This window comes from Epinephelus lanceolatus, chromosome 11, assembly GCF_041903045.1.
Source record: "Epinephelus lanceolatus isolate andai-2023 chromosome 11, ASM4190304v1, whole genome shotgun sequence".
NCBI classification, from domain to species: domain Eukaryota; kingdom Metazoa; phylum Chordata; class Actinopteri; order Perciformes; family Serranidae; genus Epinephelus; species Epinephelus lanceolatus.
This window is the reverse complement of record NC_135744.1, coordinates 21310046-21334147: the sequence shown is the minus strand read 5'-3', so window position 1 is coordinate 21334147 and position 24102 is coordinate 21310046. Positions and strand designations below refer to the sequence as shown.

Below are 24102 nucleotides of genomic sequence, written 5' to 3'. Positions count from 1 at the left end.
TCAAATTTAGTGACCTTGTAGATTTTAAAATAGCATCAGTAATGTACAGAGCACACAACAACATGTTCCCAAACTGTATCCAGAGGTTGTTTTAAATAAGACAATGTCAGTATGAACTGAGAGGGAAGTTTTGGTCCTGTTTTGTTTTGTTCTGTTTATAATGCTAAAAAGGCATTAACTTGAAAAATGAAATAAAATAAAAATAAATAAAAAATAAAATAAAACGACAAAGTCTGCAGCCTTAGAATAAACTATGTAAGTACGAGTTATAAAAAATTCCTAACCCAGCATCCAGCCGATATGCAGCAACAGGCAAATGTCATCTGTGAAGCAAACACTTATTAACTAAAGCATATTAAACTTGCATAAACTCGTGGCTTGAAGCAGACAATCTCTTCTTGTGTAATGTTATGCAGTGTTGTTAAGCAGCAGATGACCTCAAGTATTTGGAAATGAGTTTCAGTCAGCAATAAGTGCAGCTGAGTGTAGCAGCAGCCGCATAAACTCCAGAGAAAGAGAAAAGCTCAGCACTTTATTTGTAATTATGACCCATTACTTTGAGCTGAAATATTTCTCTAATGCTGAGCTGAATATTAAGTCTGTGGAGAAAATGTGACGGCCTTCCTTTAATGTGTGTCACAAAAGCTTTGAGTTTCCTATAAAGCCTTATTATGAGGTAATAATTTTGTGAATGAACTCTGCACAAGACAAGTTTGTCCCAAAAGGCTTACAGTATTACCCTCTATTAGAGACTCTTACAGATGAGTCAGTATCAAAGTTCACCAAACAACAAGCTGGTGAGAAAACAGCTGCAAGCTGCTCATAATACTTTAAATATCCAAGTCATGCTGGGGTCAAATATGAGAACTCATAACTCACCACTAAACAGCATGAAAGCATCATAACACACCTCCGCATGACACCAAAAGAAAAAGCCAACACTGGAACTTTGTCAGCCAAGATTTATCCAGAGACCGATCCCTTATGCAACAGATGCAGAACAGTAACAGGACAGTAACAGTAACTCAGACCTGCTGTCCTCGTTCATGGACACTATTTTGTGCCATCTAGGGGTAGTAAGAGCACAATACATACACTAATACAAGTAAAAACAAGATGGCAGTCATCTCTGCCAAGTCAGTCTGAGACAAAAATCCCACAACAAAAGTGGACAGGGTCCAAAACCTGATCACATTTAATGGTTGAAACTTGTGTAATTATGATTAATAATGTTTATAGTTTGATACAGCAACAAATTTGACCAATTTTAGCAACAGTAACAAGATAAGACGCTGCTAATTAAGAAGTACTCAACTGAAGACATGGACACTTTATTATCGTCTCGTTTGAGGACATTGGGACTTTATCATTGTCTCGTTTGAGGACATTGGGACTTTATTATCGTCTCGTTTGAGGACACTGGGACCTTATTATCGTCTCGTTTGAGGACACTGGGACTTTATCATCGTCTCGTTTGAGGACATTGGGACTTTATCAGTGTCTTGTTTGAGAAAATCGGGACTTTATTGTCTCGTTTGAGGACATTTGAGAACTTACTGTTGTCTCACTTGAGAACACTGGGAATTTATTGTCTTCTCGTTTGATGACACTGGGACTCAATCATCGTCTCATTTGAGGACTGGGACTTCATTATTGTCTCATTTGAGGACACTGGGACTTTATTATCATCTCATTTGAGGACATTGAGACTTAATTATCGTTGACAATATTTTGTTTTTTATACTTATCAGGTCCTAATGATCCCAAATAGCTTGGAGATATTAAAAATGCTTACCAAACAAAAGTTCAGGTCTTCAGGTTTTCAACTCTGGGTGTATTACAGCTCTTATGCTGTTTGTTTGTTTTTTGTTTTTTTAAAAAGGAAAGTAAGCTTTAAAATATTACTTTGTTTACAATAAATAAAACATAAAACCAATGTAAAGTGACCACAAGCACCTCTGTGACAGTCAACAACCAGCTGCCTTTTGGCAAGCAGAGTAAACAGCCTGCACAGAGCAAAGACTCAGGATATGATACAGCACCAAATGCTTTGCTTACCTAGGTTGTTGAGGTGGAGCAGTGTCATCCTCTCATCCTCCATCTTATCAAGAGTGAATGAAGTCTTTGTGAAGAGTCACGGTGGTCCCAGGCTGCAGACAGCAAGACAAAAACAACTCCACTTCCAGCTCCATGCTTGTGTTTGAGTGCAACAGGTGAGACATGTAGCCAAACAAGGACACTCCGCAAACGCCTCCTGAGGACACGTCTGGCTGCAGGTGAGCTGGGTAATAAACTGCAGAGTTAGCTGCAAATGTTTGTAGCTTTAACCGCTGAATTTGCTATTAGCGCTAATGTAGCAGCTGAATCTGCAGCACAGCGACAGGGTGCGTTTGAGTGCTGAACGCTTAAACGAGCCGCCGTCTGGTTTGATATACGTAGCAGCAACTACACAGTGGCACGTGCAGTCATGGAAGAGCACTACATTTACTCAAGTACTGTATACATTTCGGGTACTTGTACAAAACTTGAGTATTTCTGTTTAATGCTAGTATATAATTGTATTGCATTTTTCATTTCACTACATTTGACTATACTTAGTTACTTTGCAGATTTACAGATAGTTACAGTGTTGGGAGGGTTACCTGTGAATTGTATTAGGTTACAGTTACCCTGTTAAAAATGTAATGAGCGATGTAACTATTTCAATTACTTCATCATCCTTTTTGAATCCTTTTCTTACAGATGTTTTAAACTGTGCCATAAAGCTGAAAGCAATAGACTGAATGTTATTTTTTACATATTTCTTGGCCAAAAATAATATATTCGGACGTAACCCCTTTGTAATCACCAACATTTTGTTTAGTAACTGGAATTTAGTTGTTGTTTTTTTTCTCAGTAACTGTAACTGATTACAGTCACGTTTATTTTGTAATTTAATTACATATTACTCTCCAACACTGTTAATACAAAGTATAAATCAACTAATGATAAAATATGATGCACTATAGGTTATGGAGAGACACTACAGGTAAATAGGGTTAATCATTTTCTTTTTCTTTTTTATTGGCAACTGTTTTTATGACATTACATTTATTTAAACTGTTCTACAAGAGTACTTTTTTTTTAAATTCTAATTTCCTTATTGGGCGGCACGGTGGTGTGGTGGTCAGCACTGTCGCCTCACAGCAAGAGGGTTCCAGGTTCAATCCTGGGTGCAGGAGCCCTTCTGTGTGGAGTTTGCATGTTTTCCCTGTGTCAGCGTGGGTTCTCTCCTGGTACTCCGGCTTCCTCCCACAGTCCAAAGACATGCAGGTTAATTAGTGACTCTAAATAGTCTGTAGGTGTGAATGTGAGTGTGAATGGTTGTGTGTCTCTATGTGTCAGCCCTGTGATATTCTCGCGACCTGTCCAGGGTGTACCCTGCCTCTCGCTCAGTGTCAGCTGGGATAGGCTCCAGCCCCCCCGTGAACCTCAAGAGGATAAGTGGTTAGACAATAGATGGGTTTTCCTTATTTTCAACAACATAATCACTGTAAGACATCCAGAATGGAATACCAAAATGAAATGGAATGAAATAAAAAAGGTTGTATAAGACTAAAATGAAAACTAAAATGACAGTATACATGTATACATGGGCAGATACACATTTCAGACATATAAGCAGAGAGCAACATAAGTCAAAATGTAAATATAAGTACACACACAATCATACACATATTTACACAAACATCACATAGTTTTTATGTTTTCATATACGTCAGAAATGATTGCCATGTCCTGTAAAATTTTTACCATGTTGAGCCACCCAGTGTACACCTTATTTTCTCCAAGTGTAGAAAACTAATAAGATTACCAGCCCCTCCCAAGGCTGTAGCCATGGGAGGGGCCAAATCTGCATGAATGAGGGATCCTGTTACTGTACTACACCTGTTGCATAAGGGATCTGTCCCTGGATAAATCTTGGCAAGCTTTTCTTTGGATAGATGTAGTCGGTGCAAGACCATGAACTGTAGGAGGCCATGTCTGGCACACATTGAGGAAGAGTGAACTCTGTGAAGAACGGACTGCCAATTGTGATGAGTGATTCTGGAAGCCAAATCATCCTCCCACTGGGATCTAATAGCGGAGAGAGAGAGGGAGAATGTAGAGTTGATAATGTAGTATATATCACTTCAATTACTCCCCTGTTGTGCACCTTAATGTTGAGAAATCTAAAGTTGTTTCATCTGGTAAATTGGGGAGCTGTGGATACCTGCTTTGCATGACATTTCTAATTTGCAAGTGACAGAAGAAATGGGTCTGTGGGATGTTACACTTTTGGGTCAGCTGAGTGAATGAGGCAAATACCTTATCTGTAGAGGTCCTTAAAATGATGTATACCATTACTATTCCAAATCTTAAAGGCAGAATCTATTAAAGAGGGTGGAAACATATGGGTGGAGCAAACTGATGTATGGATTGACATTGAATGTAATCCAAACCTTTTTTAATAGGGTTGATCATTTTAATTCATAGGCTAGATATCACCATGAAACGTACAGATTTGATTATTTACATAAAAAAAATAAATGATTCAAGTTGTAAGAGCATACAATATTTTGACATCATCACAACACAAAAAGTATTGCACAAACACCAAAAAATGTTTACTGTGGGTACGTTATGTATATTTTCATGCCAGCAGTACTTTTGTGTTTTTACTTAGTAGGCATTACATCTGGTATGCACGACTATTACTCATACCAGAGTAATTTTACTCTGTAGTATTGCTAGTTTTACTGAAGTAAAAGATCTGAATACTTCTTCACAAATTTGCATGTCATCCCTTTGCTAGGGCCATGCTAATCACCACTGGTCATGTTAATGGACACTTTACACCAATCAGCCAAAACATTAAAACTAGTGGTGTGTAAAGTGAGTAACACTGATCATTTTGGCATAATGCAATGTTCTGCTGGGAGAATTTTAGTCATGGCATTCATGTGGATGCCACTTGATGCCCTCCACCCACCCACACACCGCTGTGGGCTAAGTAACCCCCCCTCAGAGCAACAGTACACCCTGATGGCAGTGCCCCCCCGCCCCCCCCCCCCCCCCCCCCCCCACCCCCGCCCCCCCCGCGACCAGGCCTCCAAATCTCCCACACCCCAATCTGATTGCGCGTCTTGGGAAGTGCTGGTACCCAACCTCACAACTGACAGGTCTCAAATGATCCGAAGCCAGCACCCCAGTGCCAGACACCACAGGACACCTTCCAGAGGTCATGTGTCCATGCCTTGACATGTCAGAGACAAGTCCGAACCATGCAGGGAGGCCCCACTGTGGATTAGGGGTACCTCTGAGGTACCAGCACATCCATTGGATGCTCAGTCAGATTCTGTCACGTTCCCTAGACCATTCCTGAGCAGCTACTCAGCCCACAGCAGTGTTTGGATGGGCGGAGGGCATCAAGTTACATCCACATGAATGCTACGACCAAAGGTTTCCCAGCAGAACATTGCACTGTAACAAAATGATTTGCCGATCAGTGTATATTTCACAGTCGTAGTAGTAGTAGTAGTAAAAGCACAGGTGTTGCTAATAACATTAAAAATGTCTCTGTTCTATTTAAGTGTCCCAGTAAACCATGACTTTTTTACTTCTACTTGTTTATATTGCCTTTTTACTCCATTATATGCATCTTGCCAAAGCCCCTTGTCGCTGTAGTTGCAATCATTATTCAATTTAATGTGGTATAATTATACTGAGATAAAGTATCTTAACTTGTCTATTGGAGTAATTTAAAGGCAAATCTTAATTTACCTTCACATTTACATTCTAATTGGACTAATCTGACCACCTCATTCAACAGCATGTCATTGCGCCAACCAACCTTAAATATGGCCAGAAGCATATTAGTCCAAGCCATTACAGACCGTCTCTAAATGTTTACTGTCACTCTTATTATCATATAAAACTGTCACAAGTAATTTTACCAATCAAGGTAAAAGCGTAAACGTTCAAGACACTTCTAACGTGATTTCGTCTCCAGGCAAATCAGATTTAATGTAAAATACATCCAGAGTAAGCCGACCATGTAATGTAACGGTAATGCCGAATTTTGATATGCAGGGCATAACTACCACTACTACAGGAATTAAACAAGCACTTTTTTTATCATGTCAAATGCTGTACAAATCTATGACTGGATCAAACCCCTACTTTTACATACTGTACATAAAAAATTAAAAGTTTTTAATATGGCTGTTTTATGAAAGCACCAATCTCTATTTGAGACAGACAGATTGTACATCGCCAAGGTAGTCGGGCAATTGTGAGGTGCTTTATAAATGCATGTGGAGGTGTGAATCACATCCATGTGGACTGGCATTTAATGAGTCAGTCATCCTCAATCTATCCTTCAACTTCTAACAGCCTGACCTTTCCTCCCACTGATGTCTCTGACAACCGCATTATTATCTTTAATCTTAGCCGTGGAGCGTCGCCATCTTCAAGCCTCCGGAGCAGTTTCTCCTCAGTGTCAACACCCACTGTTCACCACAGCCATCTTCTCTCTGCTGCTCAGCTTCAAGCACTCAGGTGATTTTTTTCACTAACTTCTTCCATCAGAATACAAATATAATCACATTTATACAGCCTCCTTTTCAATAATTTGGTCTCGTCTGGGTCCAGTGTGAGTATAACACACACCATGACACTGTGTCTGTATACAGCGTGATATGATCTGCATAAAGCATAAGTGACACATCATGAGCTATTATTATTGGTACTTAAAGTAATTAACCATTATAACATAGATGTGATACAGCAGTCGAAGAAAATATCAGCATTGTATGTTTCTACAAACCACAAATATGTTACACTTGCATGTGTCATACATATCATAACAACATTTCTAAGGGGACGGACGTAGTATATAAGCTAACACCAAATGTTGGTGTTTTTCAGAGATCTGTCGCTGTGTTTCAAGCAGCTTTTTAGGCATGCAAAGCAGTTGTGTTTTACATAGACATCGCTGCTTTTACGGCTTGGATGGTGACAAGATTAGCAGTTGTTTTTTTTACCGCGACCTTGTTGCTTTTCCGGCCGATTTTTTATACCAAATCATCCCTGCTTTTCTGGCTAGGATAGTGGCATGAAAAGCATATTTGTTTATACTTAGACATCACTGCTTTTCCAGCGGTGATAGTGGCATGAAAAGTTTGGGGGGGTTTTATACCAATGTATTGCTGCTTTTCTGGCTGGGATAGTGGCATGGAGAAGCATTTTTTTAACACCAGCACATCACTGCCTTTCTGCCGGGAATAATGGCACGTAAAGCATTTTTTCATAACGAGACATCGCTGCTTTTCTGGCGGGGATAGTGGCATCAAAAGTGTTTTTTTTTATACAGGGACATCGCTGCTTTTCCGTCTGGGATAATGGTACGTAAAGCATTTTTTTTATTCCGAGACATCGCTGCTTTTCTGGCCAGGACAGTGGCATCAAAAGTGTTTTTTATACCGGGACATCGCTGCTTTTCCATCTGGGATAATGGTACGTAAAGCGTTGTTTTATTCCGAAACATCGCTGCTTTTCTGGCCAGGACAGTGGCATCAAAAGTGTTTTTTCATACCAAGACATAGCTGCTTTTCTGGCTGGGATAGTGGCATGGAGAAGCATTTTTTTTAACACCGACACATCACTGCTTTTCTGCCGGGAATAATGGCACGTAAAGCATTTTTTTTATAATGAGACATCACTGCTTTTCTGGCGGGGATAGTGGTATCAAACATGTTTTTTATACCGGGACATGGACGCTTTTCTGGCCGGGATAGTGGTATATAAAGCGTTATTTTATACCAAGACATTACTGCTTTTCCAGCTAGGATAGTTTCATCAAAGTGTCTGTTTTTTATACCAAAGCATCACTGCTTTTCTGGCCAGGATAGTGGCATAAAAAGCATTTTATTATACTGATACGTTGCTGCTTTTCCAGCCAAGATAGTGGCAAGAAAAGCTTGACACTAAGACATCATTGCATCGATCTCCGGGCTGCCACTGCAAAACATTTATAACGGAAACACAGCATGTGTGGATTTTATGTGATTGTGTGGGTGCCGGTCGTGTGTTGATGTTAGCAGACTGCATTTCCAAGCTAACGTCACCTATGTGTTGCACACTGCTGGCACTGTAGTGGAGCTGAAGAGAGACATGGCCCTTGGGAGCGTGCATAACATCACAACCTTGGGATTGATTTCTATGTAAAGATCCTGAGATGAATGGATGCATGTTTATGTATAGATGGATGCATATAATAATGTCCATGGAGGATGTACACATGGGGAGCAGTGTGTCCTCTACTGCTGGATGATGAATCTTCATCCACATGTGCATTTATGTCAGGTAAAACCTACTCTTGAGGCGATTTTGTTCTGCACTATTAATTGCCTGTTCATTGCTGTTAATGGCAATAAAGTAAACCAAGACATTGTTGCTTTCTCTGCTGGAATTGTGCCCCCATCCAAGTGGCTTCAAACACATCAAATTTCCTGCATTCTGGTGAATTTTTATGCACCAATTTCTGCCTTTTCTGTATTGATGAATGTCTTTATCCTCGTCAAAATAAAGTCCTCTGCTACTTTCATGGTTTTATTGGGGAGGGGGAACCAATGCACATGTTCTTAATATTGAGGGGGATGTATCCCCTTGGTTCCACCCAAAGTCCACACCCATAGGTCAGTATAATAACAGCGGAAATCACTGTCAGAGCTTGTGTGGTTTATTATGCCCTTTCCCATGGAAGCACTAATGTGAGAGGCAGAACTGGACCATCCAGCATTTGTTTACTTTGATTTCCTTTCCCCCTCTAGGCCTCCTCTACTTTGATGATACCTTGTAATATTAGCCTTGTTCACTGAACCTCGGCTCAGCTCGGGGGTTTTCACTGAACAAGATACGGGTGGCCCCAGGTGTACGCTGCTTTTCAGCGATTAGTTCCGGACAGGTACTGGAACCCTGCAGGCAGATCCTCTGCCAGGGGGGGTTGTCAGGGCAGGCTTTTGTGGCTTTGTTGTTAATTAGGTTGCTTGTCTTGTATACTAGTTAAAAACATAATGCTTTAATTGTCTCCATTCATTTTCTATTTTTGAGTAAGCCTTTTCTCATTCTAGGAAAAATAAATAATATTTATTCTGGAACAGTTATAAATATTAATCAAGTCAATGAAGTTGCCTTGGAGGTTCACTCAGTACCAGCACAGACTGTTTGTTGGCTGTATCTTCAAGTGGCCTAAGAGATGCACAATGCGTAATTCGGTACAAGACTCCAAAACCTGAAATAAGATGCAACTTTGATCCATTTAGTGATACTGACTGGATATGAACCAAATCATGGAAAGACCTGGTGGGACATTAATAACTTCATTAAGTGAAAGAGAAAACACACACACACACACACACACACACACACACACACACACGCATAAGAAATACAAATTAGGTTTTATACCAATGAATTAAATAAAAGCTACAAAAATGCAACCCTAAAAAGATAGGGTTTAAGATTTCGTTTGAAGCTGTCTACTGATTTACAGAGTCTGATGTCCTCTGGAAGGCTGCTCCAGAGACGAGGGCCAACGACACAGAATGCAGCATCACCTTAATTTCTTTCTTAATTTCTACTCTGCGGGACATTTAGTAGACCAGAGATGGAGACATTGCTGTGTTTACAGTATGAATTTTGCCCCTAAATCAGGCATTTTAAGCCAAAACATAATCTTTTCCTAATCATAACAAAGTGAGTTTTATGCCCAAACTTAACCACACGTCAGCCCCAGTGTTCTGGAAATGTAAAGTTTTAATGTATTGACTCCATAATAATGTGTAAATGCATCATATTTGTGGTTTGCAGACACATACAGTGCCTACATTCTTCTGGAGATGGAGTTTATATTTTAACTCGTTCTAACTCCCAACTCGTTAATTACAACAGTTTGATCAGATGTATGCTTCAGATAATGGTGCTCCAGTTCAGTGGTTCCCAACGGGACATCCGTCCAACCGCTTATCCTCTGGAGGGTCACCAGGGGGCTGGAACCTATCCCAGCTGACAATGGGTGAGAGGCAGGGTACACCCTGGACAGGTCACCAGACTATCAGAGGGCTGACACATAGAGACAGACAACCATTCACATCTACGGGCAATTTAGAGTCACCAGTTAACCTATCCCCAACCTGCATGTCACAAAAGTGACACAAAAGGGACACGAAAGTCCAAAAGTGGGTCGCAGGTCCATTCTGAATGGTCTTCAAGTGACTCGAGAACATGTCAAGTTTGTAAAAAACACATTTTATTTTGAAGTCCAGTGAATTCCTGGCACAGAGCTTTTATTTTGAAGTACAGTTTCCTGCTGAAGAGTGAGTGACTAATGGACAGCTACTTAATAGAGACAACAAACTAGCTCGACAACAAGGCCAGATACAAGTATGACGCTGAATATATCAAACTGTGGACCTTGAAGTAATGACTAAGGAATCTGGACCCTGTGGCTGGACCAGTTGGGAACCACTGATCTAGGTAATCCTCTAGCATCTATTGTGGAAGTGTTAGTTTCTGCTCATCACATGCATACAGTCTTTAAAATAAATGTCCTTGTTGACAGGAAACGTTAAGTTTCTGCTAATTGGATACGGTGTCTTTTCAAAATAACCCTCTGATTATGTTTAGGAACCATAAATTTAGGATAGGTTTAGAAAGAAGATCATGCTATGGGTTAAAAAAACGTTGACTTTTGATTTCACATGGGACACAAACAGCAGTCTTCTGGGGTTAAAATCCTGTGTTTGTTTGACCCATCCATCCATCCATCCATCCCAACCTCCACTCTCTGCTGACTTTCTCACTTTTAAATTATGTGAGTGTCTAATATTGCTGTAGATGGGTTTAGATTGGAGTCACAGTAGTTGTCGTTGAAAGCTTGGTCCTTCTTACACAGACGCTAAAGGGTGCCTTGTGTGTCAGTACCAGGCACTGAGGGTATGTTCAAGCTTCGATATCTAAAGACCTGGGAATGAGAACAGGTTGTGTATTTACTTAGGATTCAGATAAGTCAATTCAAGCAGATAACCTTTGGTAACATAAAAGTCTGAGCTGCTAAAAACAAACAGGATAAAAAGCATCATCTACAGGCTTTGTTGAAGAACTGTAAACCACGGAGGCTATACAGCTGCTACTTAATCTTACAAAAGAGTTGTAATTTACTGATTGCACCTTTAATTGCCCCAACATTTTGGTGCAGGGTTATAAGAATTTAAGCACAGGGAGTTCAGCCCAATTTTTGCCGCATGTCATTGCCATGTCTCCTTTGATTGTACATTTCGCTCAAAGGATAACTGCCAAAATAAATTTATAAAAAGAAACAATTGCTCTAATTGTTTTCTCTCAAAATGAGTGTGTTTGATGGTTTGTCATTTTATTTTCCTCGGGAAAAGATTGCCTCGAAATCTTTAATGATTTCTCAAGCATACCAGAACAGACTGCCTGGTCTAAACATTACAACGAGGCTAATTATCTGCCTTTCAGTTGTGACGCTGCACTCTGCTGCTGGGACAAGCAAAGACCCCGTAGCTTCAGAGTGACTAACACATGGGGTTTGGAAGGAAATATGTATGACCTGATGAAAAGTTTACATGGAGGAAAGTTTACTTGCACACTAACTTGGCCTTCAGTGAGGACGTGACACACATATGGGTGCTTTAAAGAGACAAACCGTTACATGGACTTTAGTGGAGCATCACATTATTGATGCTGTAAAATGTCCACACTAAGAAAAAAGCAATGGAAATTGTTTTGCTTTGCATTTGTATTTCCTTGGGCAAACACAAAAACAATCATATTTTCTTTTCTTTTTTCTTTTTTTAAGACAGCGACATCTAGTGATTTTTTTTTTTTTTTTTGCATAACATACCATAAAGCAGGATTAATTCTTGTGCATCATCTCTACGCACGTTGTAGCCTACACACATGGCCAACGCCGTTGTGAGTATTTACACTTGTGCGCGGTGTGTCTGTGTCACGCTGCAGTTACACCTCCAAAACACTAGTTGGCAGCAGGGTTTCTGTGAAGTGCTGTAAAGTTTAGTTGGTTCAAAACACACCCAAAACATGGCTTAATGGAGACACTTTCAAACACAAGTAAACAAATTGGCTTCATTACAACTCACAGGATTCACGAACAAAATACTTGCCTGGACACATTCCCCCAAAAATACAGCATGCTAATGTTTTTAGCACAAGCCTTTGGCATTTTACACTGAATAAATTAGCTTAGCAGCTAAGGGACTTTTCCTCTACTCATATGAAGCCAGGGTCAACAGCAACATTTAACAAAGGTAACTGTACATAATTTGGCTCCATTACAACTCACAAGGTTCACTGACAAAACAACTGTCTTATACTAAACACGTTTTCCAAACAAATACAATATGCTAACGTTATTAGCACAAGCCTTTGGCATTTTACATTGAATAAATTAGCTTAGCGGCTAAGGGACTTTTCCTCTACTCATATGAAGTCAGGTTCAACAGCAACATTTAACAAGGGTAACGGTACATAATTTGGCTCCATTACAACTCATAAGGTTCACTGACAAAACAACTGTCTTATACTTAACACGTTTTTCAAACAAATACAACATGCTAACATTATTAGCACAAGCCTATGGCATTTCACATTGTATAAATTAGCCTAGTAATTAGCAGAGATTTCCACCACTCATATGAAGCCAGGATAAATCACACACAAAAGTTCAAATGGTATTTTGTGGAGGCTTTGCTGTCTTCACAATTTATTCTTATCTAAAGTAAATAAAATTTTCATTTTCACTGAGGGAAATGGTTTTAGCTTGCGAAAATAGACAGGAGGTCTGCGTCACTACAATGTGTAGTTTCATTTCTGGGGAGGTGCTTGTAGGTACGCGTCACCCTGTGCCGTAGGTTATGGCGTAGGCTCTACGCCGATGCAGAGCCTGTGCCGTAGGTACAGCGCTGATTCGACGCAGAAGTGAAGGTCCCGCTCAAACTGAATGGTAGAGATAGCTCAATCAGGTTGAGTTCAGTTCAACATTTTTCATTAAGATATAGTGACTCAAAATGTGCTCTACTTAACGGTTGAGCAGAACGTTAAAGGGTTTGTAATTTCACAGCTGTACCACTGTACAGTAAGTTCTACATCTCTGAAATTCAGGGCAGACATAACAAGACTCTGCAAACCTCTGCAATTATTTAACATTTTCTCAATAAATATACCGGCTTTGGTATCATTGAGTTATAACAGATCCAGTTGCAGCGGTAAAGCTGAATATGGAATTGATTGAAAATCTGCCTGGCTGTGTCTCCAGGAGTTTAATTTGAAATTCCACCCACGCTTTTCAGCTTAGGTTATGTCATCGATTAGCGAGTTAAGACGAACCATGTTGGCGTGTTTCTGTAGCTGTTGACAGTTGTGGTACATTAGATCAGCTGTGGAGTAGAAAGCTCAGACCCCCTGCAGTCAGTGCATGTGCTGTCCTCATGTAGGAGCATCTCCTCATCTGTACTTGTCCTTGGGAAGATAACCCAGCGCGAGCGGCTGAAACAGAGAGGCAGAGGAGGTACTTTTATAAAGGTGATGAGAGAAAATGAAATACAGCATATTGTAGGTAATAAGAAAATGGACTGCTCCTGAATTTTAATATTCTCGGCTACTTGTGTGTCTTATTGGAATGGCTGGAGAATAAGATTGCATTAAGATGAATTACATTAACATATATCTCAGAGAAATATAGCTTTCCTCTTTTCCCACACAGGAGCTGTGTATTGTTCTCTGCCGGTTTGGACTGTGGCAGCTCCGCGTGACGTATTTGTTGCACAGATTATAACGTGGTTCAGTGAGCTATGCACGAATTTCCGTTTTGATGGTGCCAACCTCTTCAGTTTGGGTTTTATTGTCTGTGTGCCTAAAGTCAGCCCACATCACATCTCCTGAGATGATACCCTGACATACTTACCCATTCAACTCCCTTCCTCAAAGCCCCCCTACCTCCCCCAGGAGATGCATGGATGAGCAGGCTTATTCTCCTTGTGGGGTGTTCCCCATGCATGACTGATGTTTAGATTAATATCCTTGACTGATTCCTGCTCTGCGGTGAAGAGAGGAGGAGGCCTATCAGAGCACAGCCTCCCCCTCAGGAGCCCATTGATTTTCGCACCATTCTGACAAACATAAACCTTCTAGACCCACAAGATACTTTTATTTGTTGCCCATTTAGTTGCCTTCTCCTCAGGCCCGGCTGTACACATCTTCTTTTTTCTGTTTTTCAAATCCCCTGTGTTAGAAAAATTTAGTCTGCTGCGCAAATACAAATCAGACTGCTTAAAACATTTCTTTATGTAGAGCTCTGATAGCTTTGTCTGTTGCAGCTCTAATCTTCCTGCAGTCCACACAAAATGATTAAATCAATATTTAATAAAACAAAGTATATCTCTTAACAGGTCAGAAAGCAATAATGAGAGGTATAATGAAACAAACTAAATCAACATGAACATTTATGTTGAACTATAATGATGCATTGATTCATGTAATGTGAGCTCTGCACAGGGTTTATTTGACTGGTTTTGCAGTGTGAAGACAATACACATGATGACAATAAAAAGCTGTTTGCAATCATTAAACAGCTAAAGAGCGTCAACCATATAAGCAATGTGTCTGTAATTGGTCTGTATCTAAAAAGAGGCTCATAAATGCAATGAAGTGGTAGTTTTTCAACCAAAAAGCCTCATGTGGAAAATGCTGAGCTCCACACAGGGATGGAAAATGGTAATATCGCCCCCTGGTGACGGTAAGAACAGAGAAAAAGGTTTGTCCCTTTGAAAGATGTTAAAAACTGTATGGCTGTGTGATTCAAAATCAAATTGAAATGTCAGTTTTTTAAGACCGTGTGTTTGGCGTTCAGTTTCATCCCAAGTCCAGGCATAAGCTCACAGTGTACAGAACAGCAAAGCACAGACATCACAGACAGCACTAACAAGTGTGGTGCAGGATTTTGTGCATCTGTCTTTGTGTGTTTTCTGCTTCAGACATAATCCATTTTATGTTTGAACAAGGGGTTGATTCGGTTGTGACAACACTTGGCTCATCATCTGTGCAGTATGGAGAGTCAAACCAGCTTTGAATGCTGAGGCTTGTGGGATGACTCGGAGCTGAAAAACCAACCTGCGGCTCTGTTTGAGCTCAAAATGGACACCTTTTTTCAAGGACAGTATGGCTTTATTATGGATGATAATAAATCTAATAGATTAAATCTGACATTGAGGGAGCTTGGGAATGAATTACACATTGACCCTGAAATCTACATGGTAACAAAGATGGGGAATGTTGGGAGGATCATGTGGTCAACAGGGGCGGATTTTTGATTTCTAAGGTGGGGGCGGGGGGCACAGTTAGTACAGGCAGAAATCCTTAAAAAGGCTTTAGTTTTTTAGAAACCACTCCCTGAGAACAAAACACAATAACTTATGGAAATGGATGGTCATAAGAAAAATATTTAAATACAGCAAAATACGGCAACAGCACAGTTGCATTGGGACTCATAGACAGAATGGGCTCCTCAACATTGTGTTGGGTGGAGAGCAGGCCCTTGGACAGTGATCCAGATTTACACCCCAGAAAAACGCCTGTATTCAAAGATGAACTCATGTTAGATTAAAGATGGTGTAATTTGTCTCATCTTTTTCCGTTTTTGTAAAGTAGACTGTAGCAATCTATGATAAAATCATATGCTTATTCTACATGAACTATAAATACTATAAACTCTGAAAAAAACATTAAGTTAAATGAATGATTTCTTCTTTTCTTTGGTATTTTTGTCAAAAACAGATGCAATGATTATTGCTGGGTATATCATAGACTATAAATAATGGGCGCAGCTACTGTGACATCACCCACTGGTTCGTGGACTGCCATTTTGAAGCCTCAGGTTCAGCATTTTGGCATTTTTTGGGGCAAGAAGTTACAATATTTGGACAAAAGGGTGGCGCTTTGGAGGAGCGAGGGGTGGATCTGACCCAAAGACTGTGGCGATGCTTCACAGACAGTCTGTCACTCCAGCCGCCCCACCCTTAACTTTGGGCCTTAATAAAAAGGGTTAGGGTTGTAAACAGGTGAGTTATAAAAAAAAAAAAAATCATGAATGTTGAAATTAGCTCAAGAGCAAAAGCATTTTTTGTACCAGGCTGTAACATGTTTATTTCTGCTGTAAATTCAGACATTTTAACATGGGGGTCTATGGGGATTTACTCTGTTTTGGAGCCAGCCTCTAGTGGCCATTAGAGGAACTGCAGTTTTTGGCACTTCTGCATCGGCTTCATCTATGATGTTGTCTGATGCCAATTCTTGATCATGTCACAAGACCACACAATATATGGTAGCCAGTTTAGGCTCAAGGTCTATCAAGACTAACAAGCCGAGCGAGCACTCATTCCTAGTACCTAGCATGTACTCGGGCCTGTCATAGCTACTGTAGGCCATTGCCATTCACCTCAAAGCTATATGAATACCAAAAGTATTTATTATAAAACTAGAGGCTAGAGGCCTTTAAATACAAAGTTGTCAGGCAGAAATTTGGCACCTTTTTAAAATAAAAAGTCACTTTAACTCAAGGTAATATTGTGTTGGCACAGTTCGGGCCATCATGTTGATTAGGACACTTTCAAAATGGACAACACCAGTCTGATTAATATACCCTGGAGTACACCCAAAAAAATGTTTACAAAATGAATAAAAAATGTGATATGTGTTTTTGCAAATGGATCCTCCATATTTTACAAAATATGCAAAGTGGACACGTAAAAAAATTGACAGCTGTTATGTGGGAAGAGCTGCCATTGAGAAATACTGCATTTTGCGTTTTCTGTTTCCAGACAAATAATGCAGCCTTGAACCTCCATGAACACACAGTGCATTAAGAAGCTTGATATATATCTTGCCTTTGTAACTGAAGCTGGGCTGCTGTTTCTCCTCCCTGTCCAGCTGTTCTTCCTCAATCCTCTCAAATCTCCATCTAATTGGCCCTTTTTTTTCACCAGACCTAACAGGGCTTGATTTCACTATGTTGCTCCTATCTGGCAGCTTTTTTTTTTTTTTCTTCAGGAGTTCAGCTTCTCAAGCCAGGAAACAGACTCGCTCTTTATCCCCCAGGATCAAGTGCTGGGAAGTCAGTTGATCTTTAGCCCTCTTTCTGCTCCTCTCCACATCCTGAAACAAGGCCTAGACTTTATAGCCCCGATTGGATTATAAACTGAGTCAGTATTTCCCCTTATGGGACCAAGAGAACATACTGTATTACCCTTTTAAGAATGTTGAAATGGGGTCCATTTTATTTTTCTGGGCAGAGTGTGTCATGGGAAGGAGTCTGCTGATGAGACAGTTTCCTTATCAAATGACAGCGGGCCCTTTAGCTCCTGAATGGAGGCCTGAATCACCCTGTTTGGAGTCCGCCAGGTTAATTATGTTAATTTTTCACAGCTTTAATGTGCCTTTTCTACAAATATGAGTTTTAAAGAGACAGTTCACTCAAAAATCAAAAATGCTTATTTTTTCTCGTACTTGTAGCAGCTGTTTATTAATCTTGATTGTTTTGTTGTGAGTTGCAGAGTGTTGGAGATATCGGCCGTAGAGATGTCTGCCTTCTCTCCAATATAATTGAACTAGATGGCACTCGGCTTGTGGAGCTCAACACACCAAAAAATTCATCTAAAAAACTCAACAGCAATGTGGGTCAGGTTGAGTAACCAACTGGCCGTGTTGGTGCTGTAATGCATGTTGCGGTTCCATTTCTGGAGCAGGTCTTAAAAATTAGAACCATGTAGGACTCTGGCTGGTGCTTGTGACAGCAGGAGATGTAAACATGATGGTGTCCTTCTGAGCTGAGCTGTAATGTTAGCTAGCTCAGTGATGCTAGGTGAGTTAGCAGTAGATGCACTCTTCCTTCTGTGTAGTGATATGGTTGGCTGGGGGAAAGTTCCTATATTCAATGGCTCAGAAGGTCTGTGGATTAGCTTGAGTAACCCGGACCTGATTTCTGGAAAGACACATTGCTGTTGAGTTTTTCACATTTATTTTTGGGGGGCGGGGGCTTTGAGCACAACAAGCCAAGTATTATCCAGTTGATTTGATTTCACTTTATTGCCAGGAAAAAACTCTTTAAGTAAGTAAGTTTGTCTTACGTCTGAGGACGTCACCTGTTTCACATAAAGGTTTGAAAAGGTTTGTTGTCACAAGAAACTGGAATGAATAGGGTCCAGGGTCTGTGGGATGAAGTGGAGGAGGCTGAGGTGAGGATGGCGTGGGTAGATGGTGAAGGAAGCGTGGTGTGCAGGTGAGTGATGATCCTGAACATGGAAAAAAAGGTTATAAACATAAAAAACCCACAAGGAATAAAGTCACTAAGAATGTCTTAGATGGCCGTGAGGTTTACCTACCACTTGGTTGAACAACGATCTGGCAGTGAGTGGTTGGAGAGCTAGAGAAGAAATACCGCAGGCTGATGAGCTGATGAGGCAGGTGAGTATGATGAGGAGAGCCGGAAACCAGGGAAACCAGGGAGGGGGACCACGGCCACGCCAGCACACAGACAAAACTAAACAGTGGGGAGTAGGGCAGACAGGGACACAAGGAAGGGGAAACACCAGGAAACACGGGGACAAACATGGCAATGCTGTAACACATATAATGTATGAGAAGGAATGGATGTAATATTACCTGACACAGACTACATTCTTTAGTATACGCAGCTTGAAACCTTGACTCAAACACTTGACCCACAATCTTTTAGCAGATATGAAGCCGTCTAGCGGTTCAGTTCCATCATACTGTAGAGAAGGCAGATATTAGTATCTCCAACACTTGGCAACTCACACCAAAACAATCTAGGTTAATAAATAGCACTACAAGTATGAGGAAAAATGTGTATTTTTTTATTTTTGAGTGAACTGTCCTTTTAAGAAATGCTACTGAAGGGGTCACAGCACTTCAATCGATGGTGACACTTGTGTCTTCGATTGAAAACGATGGTAATATGAGTCACATGAACCTTGAAAAAGATAAAATTCCAGTAATTAGTCATAGCCTGATGGATCTTTTCCCCTCACAGGAATATGACTGTTTGTATTAACATCTACTGGATAGTTTCAGGGAATGTATTTGCATTTGTGCATGTTATTTATTTATTTATTATGTCTTGAAATGATCTTTTAAGATAAAACTAACTTTTTTTATGCAGATTAGAGACTCATTACACACTCAGGCTCAGTTTCAACCACAAACCAGGATGCCATGTATCTCCTTCCTGTGCATACTGTAGCAAAGCAGTTTTAGCCACACTTACAACATTTCAACACGGAGTCATGTGCTGGACCTGCTTTCAAACAGGCCGTGCAATGCTCCGAGTGCCACACACACCCTTACACTAATGGAATTATGTCAGCATGTGGTAATTTAAAAAAAAAAAAAACTAGCATCAGCCAACCAGAGCAGGCACTGTGGGAAGCATTAGATGCATCCCAAAGCTTTTTCACTTCTCTTTTCTCAGTGTCAGTTCATTCCCCACACCCTCATTCATTCCACTCCATCTCCCCTTGCTTGTTTGTGAAAAGTATTTGCCATATTGAAGCCAATCCCAAACCAATTAGTGAGGAGAGGACGTCACAACCCCCTACGACGACGGAAACGCGATGCCAAGCGAGCATGGAGGAAACCAGCTTACAAATTAGTTCTCAGTGGACTCTCATTTTGGCAAGTGCGTATTTTGTAATTCACTTCAATCAGACTTTGCTGTTCCTCACACCTAATGAAGGGATTTCAAAGGAAATATTTAGGTCCTCTCATAATCCAAATCATACAACCTTCCTATTAATGTGGCTCTTGATCATGTTTGTCCCTAATTAAGAGGATACATGTGATGTGATAACCTTCAGTTGTTTTTTGTTGGTGTGCATTTGTAAGGACAGCCATGCAATAGCCGTGCTGCCGTGCTGCCGTGCAAAAAGCAAAAGACCTTGACTTTATTTTGTCATCTTTGGGTCAATAAAGACCAGAGGCCTGTACCATGAGACCACTTCAAATTACCCTGGATATCTTTTCATTATCTGGCTTGACTAACCCTGACATGGTCTGTCTGGATAACTGGTACTAACTCTGGGTTTCCCTATCCAGCCGCAGGCGTGTTCATGTGAAAGAGGCGGGGGTGTTAATTACAAGCGACATCATCAGAACCATAAATGAAGTGGGTTGCTTCATATGATATGAGATGAAACGGTAGGGAAAGTACCTGCTTCTACGAGACAATAAAATGTTAGGTGGTGAGCTACTCTGGATATGTCACATAAAACACTTTAAAGTAATGCCAGACTGTTTCTGCTACCAAAGTAAAGGGTGGGAAAGTAGCCTAGGTAATGACTGAGGGACCGTACCTATGTTCCCCAGGTCCTATGTTCCCCCATAATATAGGGACCGGGGAACATAGGACACTTTTTCCGAAAAAGTGGAGGGACAGGGAAGTACAGGAGGTCTTTACAGATGAGTCTTGGATTCTCACTCAGGAGAATTTATAAAGAAAATGTAATAATGGAAACGTGTGTTTGTATAATTCTACAAACAAAGATGAAGGAAAAAAGTAAGGGTCAAAGGTCAAGTTTCAGCTCAAGATTTTTCTGTAGATGTTCATTTAAAAAACACTGAATTGACACATTTCCAATAAAATGCCTACAACTCATTAAGCTCAGCTCTTGTAAGTTAAGGTCTTTTGCCATTGTAGGGCAGCACAGTGATGGCTGCTTTTGTCCAACACTAATGAAGGTGTCCCACAGTTACCAGTCCCTTTATTACCCACTGCTCATTAGGAAGCACTCCTCATTTGGAGTGACAGCTTGCAATAAAATGGAAGTGGGTATGGATTTTTTTTTCCACACAAAAACAAAGTTGGGGCTAATCATTAACTGTTAAAGAACTACAGTATATCAGACACAACAGCTGTGACACAATCTCACCAGGTATCCATTACGTTTACGTTTAACATTTGATGCTATGATAAAATGGCCAGTGTTTGTCCTGATTGTAGCATGATGGATGGTCATCATGGGGAGATTTCCTGGTTTCTTTTTTTTTTTTTTTTTGAATATTTTATTTTAACTTTTTAAACTTTTTTTTTTTTTACAAAAAAATAGAAAAAAACCCACATACAAAATAGGTATACAGCATCTGACATTGTTACATGAAGTAAGTGAAGTAATAAAAAGAAAGACAGAGGCTATATGAGGATATATATAATAACCAAAGTAGTCCTGTGCTTCCTGTCTCGTGATACCTCAGGAGTATGAATAAAAAACAAAACAAAATAAAAAACAAACACACACTCAAAAAAAAAAAAAGAAGAAAACCCAGAGAGGAGGATCAAAACCTTAGACAGTACAGTTTTTTTTACAAACACACATCAGCCTGATTCATACATTGGTCATTTAGGTCTCATCAAGTAAAGCCAAAAATGGTTTCCACGCTTTCTCATAAGAATTTGGTGCCTTCCCTCTGCTAAGGCGAATCTGTTCCATCCTAGAAACACAAACCATTTCGTTGAGCCACCTCTTAAAGCAAGGGGATGATGGAGACTTCCAGTTGAGTAAAATCAATTTCTTGGCTGCTACCATGCCTGTTTTGAGAGCCTGCTTACAGTGGGAAGGGAGGGTCAATGTCCTTTCAGAGGAGCCAAAGACTGCCAGGTTACAGTCTGGTTGAATGTTTATTTTATATTGCTTAGAAAACCAGTTAAATATGTCACTCCAAAAGTTGTCCAGTACTGGGCAGTGCCAGAAAAAATGTGCGAGTGAACCTTCGGCTCTGCCACATCTATCACACATGGGAGACACTGATTCAAATATTCTATTAAGTTTAGTTTTGGAATAATGCAGTCTATGTATGACTTTAAATTGAATTAACCGATATCTAGAGTTTATATAACACTTCTGTATACTGGACAGGCCCTCCTCCCATAATTCATCTGACAGTGGAACTCCCAATTCTTTTGCCCATGCCTCCCTGAGATGACTGGTACTCTGGTGTCTCAAAAGCAGTGATAAAGCGGGAAATCAAATGTTTGGAGTTTGGTTGTAAGAGAAATGTATCATAAAAATTATAATTGTGTGGTCTTATTGGGAAATCAGAAACGTGTTCCCTTACAAAATGTCTCGCCTGTAAATATCGATAAAAATGTGACTGAGGAAGGTGATATCTAGCCTGGAGCAGAGGGAAAGAAGCAAAATTGTTATCTATGTAAAAATCTGAAATGCAACGTAGGCCCCTCTCCCTCCAGTCCAAAAAAACCCCATCCGTCAATTCTGGTTTGAACAAGTGATTGCCTGTTATTGGGGCATTTACCGAAACATTTGGTAATCCAAGGAATTTTTTCATTTGATTCAATATCTTCAAAGAATTATTAAGAACGAAACTGTAGCCAAATAACTTGTGAGATGGTGGTACATTTGAAAAGAGCAATGCTGGGAGCGAGGTTTGTGACACAGACATGGATTCAATCTTTAGCCAGAGCGGAGAGGAACAGTCATCATAAGGAGGGCCCCACTGCCAGAAAATGAGAGCCCTCGCATTTGCAGCCCAGTAATAATGCCTAAAAACAGGGAGGCCGAGATCCCCACTTTTTAAATTCTTCTGCAGATGGGCTTTAGAAATGCGAGGGGGTTTATCTGCCCAGACAAATGACAGGACAACTGAGTCCAGTGGTTTAAAGAAAGATAATGGCAAATAAAAATTTCCTGGTTTCTTTATCATAATATAAAAGGACATGTTACTCACAGTGACAGTCTCAAAGACACATGGCAAAAACCACCAAACACTCAGGCAGCATGGAAATGTTTGAAGACAAAGAGGAGGAAGAGGAAGTGAGGTCCTGCCTCCTACTTATAGACGTAGATGTGGGAGGAGCTACCCCTTGATGTCCCCCTGTGGATGTGAAGTGAGTCAACTTGCAGTTTCTGACATCAGTTGACAATACAAATAATTGTTTGTTGCAGCCTGAGAGGTGTGTTCATGAGCACAGACACACAGCCCCATCCACTCAAGATTCCCTCAACTGTTAGGACATATATTTTCAAGTTAATGGTACATATATGTAACCCAATTAACTTAAGATATACAAAATATACACCACGATATTTTCAGGAGGACAGGCCCACTCTAGAAAAAAATGTTTAAGTGGATACATGGATTTAAAGATTTAAAGGTGAAACTGTCACTCAAATTTAAAGGTGTCCTGCTCTTTGTCGAATGAATGTGCACAGACAATGTTATGCCAATGAGATCTCTCAGGTCTTCTGGGACAGGTCTGCTTTCTGTCTCCAGAGTCAAGACGAAACACGAGGGAGCAGCGTTAAGTATTTGTGCACAACATATCTGGAACGAACTCCCAGAAAACTGCAGGTCTGCTGCAACAGGCTGAAGACTTTTCTCTTTGCTGCTGCCTTTTTTTAAATCAAATATGTATTTGTTTCTTACACTGCACGGTAACTTCTGTTGTTGTATTTTATAACTATCTTAGTATATTTTAACTCTCTCTTCATCATATAATCATATCCTTACCCTAATTTAAAGGAACAGCTCAAGAGATCACAACTTAAGTCTGAATTTGGTATGAATCTTTGAAACTCTGTCTGGGCCGATAGCAGAAGTCATAGCTGGGAGGAAATGGGAGAACATGGTCAACAACAGGAGAGCTTACTGTTCCTGTACAGTATGTTCTGCTGTGTTAACATGCCTGGAGGTTTAATTGTGCCCTTACCATGTGCATCAGGTGATAAACATTGCTGACTCACATTCACTGATTTTATAAAACAAGTTGAAATCATTCCACAGGACTCCTCTTGCTGAAATTTGATCCCTAGAACCCCATGTGAAAATATTTTTTATGCATAGTGTGGAATTAAATTACAGACTGTACCATAGATCAGTGGTTTTCAAAGCCAAACTCTCAAGGCACACCTGTATTCATATCTGTGCACAGCAGACTTTATAATGTGTGTTATC

The 24102-nt window shown here is 40.3% G+C and overlaps 1 long non-coding RNA gene across 1 annotated transcript; it reads right to left on the bottom strand.

The window, feature by feature from the left end:
• Positions 1-18197: 18197 nt before the first annotated feature.
• Positions 18198-22965, bottom strand: LOC117246690 (uncharacterized). The gene is made up of 3 exons (XR_004500757.2): positions 22876-22965; positions 18498-18655; positions 18198-18407 (listed from the first exon to the last, which is right to left on the bottom strand). It is a non-coding gene; the product is annotated as an uncharacterized LOC117246690 (long non-coding RNA).
• Between the last annotated feature and the right edge of the window lie 1137 nt (positions 22966-24102).